Here is a 4,657-nt window from a genome sequence, read left to right on the forward strand (position 1 = left end):
TACTCTTGATTTTACTCGGCATAAACATTGTGCCTAATTATCTTCTGTGTTCCATGGGTGAAAGTAAGTCATATGAGTTTAGAAAAACATGTGAGTGAGGAAGATGATTGTCACGTTTGGATGAACTATTCATTTACAAATGAACCAAAACAGCTTCTATGTATTTTTATTTTCTTGTTTCAAATCTAAATTGAGCGGATTATTGACACTATTGTCTTCTGCAGAGCTGCTTATAGCTGAATTGGATTTGTTTCATAACTGATGAACTTTGCAACAGTGACACAGTTATTGAACTGAAATTAATTAACACTGAACTAAATTGAGCTGAATAATGACACTACTGTCTTCTGTTGAGCTGCTTGACAGCTGAAATGGAATGTTTCATAGTCGATGAATATTGCAACATCAACTTATTTTCCTGTTTATTACCGCAAAGCTGCTTTGAATCAATGTGTGTTGCATAAAGCACTAAATAAATGTGACTTGACTTCAATACATAAATTCTGAATGCTTTGACATTTGTGAAAATGTCTGAGCTACGCCGGCCATCTGCCGCTGACAGGTTTGGTATTGGAATGCCAGAGCAGCTGACCTACTGTGCTGTAAAGAGAGACAAACCTTTGAACAGCATATTGTGACACAGTGAGAGGTGCAGCACAGTGAAACAAGGGACAAAAACTGCGACTGGTAGAGTGGGCAGCCACCTTCTGCTAGAATAAAACACTGCAGGATGAGCCTCAGTGAAAGATTATAAATCATAATAATGCTATTTCTTTTTGCAATGATCAAACAAACACACCAGTGTGAATAGGCATTATAGATTTGACCTATGTAAAATATATTTTAATCTATTTAATAATCTCACTTCAGCTGGGAAGGTAAAGACACGAACCACTACACAGCTTTTGCTTAAGGCTGCAATCTGAACAGATTTCGCAACTCTAGGCATTATACACTTGCCGACTTTGTAAATAGTTACAGAGGAAACACTGGGCATCATACACTAAACAACTGAGGATCATGTACTACACTACACAGACTTTAAAGTTGTTCCGATCACAACAAACTCATGCAGAAACACGTGCCTTGTTGTTGGGAGATGCATGACAAATGAGAAAAATTGTTTTAAATATCGGCTCAAAATATCAAAAATATTTGAAATCTTCCAACTGGATGGAATCACAGTCTGAAGCTAAACAATCTGAGTCTGTGACCATTTGTGAAGTCTGTCAGCTCAAATCTACAGACTAGCTCTGACTTTTGCCAACTAGCGTCAACTTGTTCAGACTGTAAATCAGAGCAAAGATCTGGGCAAAAGTTAAGTAGTGTATTCCAGCCTTTAGTTTTTTTAGTCTGAGTGAGTTGACACTAGTTGAAGTAAGTCAATGCTAGTCTGCAGATTTTGAGTTGACAAAATAATATAAAATTGCATATGTTTGATGGACACAACTCCAATCTTTTTGCTTCTGACGTCTGATATTTTGAGACGATTTTAGAAGTCTGAGTAGGTATTACATTTGAATTTGAACTTACTTAGCAAACTAAAAAAGCATGTTCTTGTGTAAAAACTATGTTCTATATAGTATGCATGTGGGTAGTATGAATGAAATTCTGACGTACTACATCCGCCATATTGTTACTGTCATGTGACTCAGTTGTATCACCATTCATAAATCCTCTGCCATGGCCTCATGGGATAGTGAAGTGGCCATCGAATGCACACTTCAGAAACCCATTAGAAGTAGTGGGTCATCCGGGTATTTTTCACCTACTGTTTTTTAAATACTATGACTTTGAACATGCTACTCTTTTGGCGTACTTTTTTTTTGGCATGCTATACAAGTAGGGAAGTATTCAATTTTGGATGCAGCAAATTGTTTTTCATTATCATGCATCTCCTAGCGATGTGGCACACGTTTCTGCATGAGTTTGCTGTGTTTGGAAGAACTTGAAAGTCTAATAGTGTGTGATCCTCTGTCATTTAGTGTAAGATGTCCAGTTTTTCTCTGTAACCATTTACAGTAAGTAACATGAGTCGGTTAGTGTATGATGCCTACTGGTTTAAAATCTGTTCCTAATTGAAAAGTTATATAGTGCATTCCAACCTTAATTGGAGTTCAGCACCATGGAGAGCAACAACCTTTACTCACTGCAGTAGATGGATTGACCAGACTGCCAATACGTCCTTAGCAACTGTTGTCGCCTGCCACATTTCCAGGCATTAGCTCTCTATGGAAGTCCTGTGTGAGCAAGCACACACTCACTGTTGGTATTATTTCAATATTTGTATAGAATAATATTCATTATACTGCAGTTAGTTCCAGTTCTTGATGCCATTGGCTGATTAGCCTTCCAACAGTGCTGATATTTAGTCCAACGGCACTGGGATATTTCACTCCGTTTGTCTGTGTTCACAGCGTTCCAGACCAGAATATGTGAGTGGAGCAGGATTAGAAACATCCTGCAAGGACAACAGAGTAACAGACAGCACTAAAGATCATGTCATTTATTGAAGTCAAGGCAGAGGCAGCACTAGCCATAGAAACGGAGCTATTTAAGCACATTTTAGCTGAACGTGAAATGATGGGTATGTATAAGTCATCATCTGACACATTGGCTTCTTAAGAATAAGAAATAAGAGAGAAAACTTAGAACAGAATTTCTGCTGTGTCAAACCATCTTTGTCCAGATGCTGTAAGTATTTCTGTCAGGGCTTTTGCTTTCTTCATGGCAGGGAGAAGCAGGCTGTGTTTTCTTGTCAAATGGAATCTGTTCTGACATCTTTGAAGAAATACTAGCCTTTTTGCAGTTCACCAATGAGAACAAATGCATTCTAGCAGGAGCAGCTGTCCAAAGCACCCGATGCTGTTTTTAAGAATCTTGAAACATGACTGAAAATTTCCTTCATCAAACTGTAAGTATATACAGAGGAAACACATGTGCAAATATGCAGGATTTATATACTACATCTATTAGCAGTATTTCAAAACTACCAACAATGTTTAGGTGGATTTCATGAAATCTGGATCAGTTTACAGCCCAAAAATAAAATAAAGAAATACATTATATTAGAAAAACACAAAACAAAAAAGCTTATTTTTGGCATTGTGGCATTATTTTCATGATAATAGCACATTTTCACCCTCAATTCTCATTACCTTTGGAAAAAAATCTCATTCTCAGCATAATGTGCAAAGAAATACAATAATCTAATTATAAAAAAGTACAGTAATATAGTAATGGGCCTCTGAGAACCACCATTGGGAATAATTAGAATTGCAAAGGACAAAAAAAAATCTCTGGACACATTAAATAATAAAAACTGCAATGCAAAAACCTTAATGGTCCAAAAAAACAATTAGTTTACTTTATGAAATATATATTTATTTGTTTTGATTTTGGGATGCAATACGACATATTTTGTGAGACTGATCCTCATAAAAACATTAATAGGCTATCACTGGTATGAAGCAGAAGCTTTGTTATAATAAATATCAGTCACTGTCTATTTTCAAAAGCATGTAATGTTTCAGAATTAAACAGAAGTCTTTGTGAATGATGTTTTCAGTGTTGTTCACTGTTCAGTGTCATTTGAGGTTTCGAACACCGGCTAGAATTCTGGTTCAGATTAATATAAGGACACAAAACAATATCTAATCTGAGCATTAAGTTCTATTTTAATATTCTTTGTTCTAACTAGGCACAACATGACAAGGCGTTTTCAGGTGTCAAGTAATATTTCAGTCCTCAGAAATCTCCAACATCACACCCGATTAGAACAAACTTGATTTGTTCTAAGAAGCAGGATTTTGGACCAATGAGATTTCACTGTGGGCGGGGCTAACAAAATGTTTAGTCATATAATGCTGCTGATGGTTGCAGCTGCCTAGGACAATAATAAAAAAAAATACATAGTGATTTCATCACTGGAGGTCATCGAGTGGCAGTATTTGTGGTCATAATCCTGCTTAAAATGTGATCTCAAATGAGATTTGATTGTGATGGAAATTGCTAGTTAAAAATAAGATGTCAGTATAAACTGACATTTAGTAATTTTTAGAGGGGTATGTAATTTGTATAGAAAGAGTAGTTTGTAATGTAATCTATTGGATTATAAATATTAGGTAACGTATTCTGACGACTTTTTGATTACTTTTAGATTACATTTGCCCTAACTCATAAGAAAATCTATTCCATGATGTGTATTAAACATTACAGTATGCCAGGGTTTCCCAAAGTGGGGTTCGTGAATGAACTGCAGGAGGTTCACATGGATCCAGAGGAACATGCCTGCATCACATCACATTAGGTCACACTGCCTGTTACCTGCTTGCTTCTGGAAATTACCAATTCTACAACATGACAAGGTGTTTTCAGGTGTCAAGTAATATTTCAGTCCTCAGAAATCTCCAACATCACACCCGATTAGAACAAACTTGATTTGTTCTAAGCAGCAGGATTTTGGACCAATGAGATTTCACTGTGGGCGGGGCTAACAAAATGTTTAGTCTTATATTGCTGCTGATGGTTGCAGCTGCCTAGGACAATAATAAAAAAAAATACATAGTGATTTCATCACTGGAGGTCATCGAGTGGCAGTATTTGTGGTCATAATCCTGCTTAAAATGTGATCTCAAATGAGATTTGATTGTGATGG

The sequence above is a fragment of the Sinocyclocheilus anshuiensis genome, unplaced genomic scaffold (assembly GCF_001515605.1).
Source record: "Sinocyclocheilus anshuiensis isolate Anshui unplaced genomic scaffold, SAMN03320099.WGS_v1.1 scaffold996, whole genome shotgun sequence".
NCBI classification, from domain to species: domain Eukaryota; kingdom Metazoa; phylum Chordata; class Actinopteri; order Cypriniformes; family Cyprinidae; genus Sinocyclocheilus; species Sinocyclocheilus anshuiensis.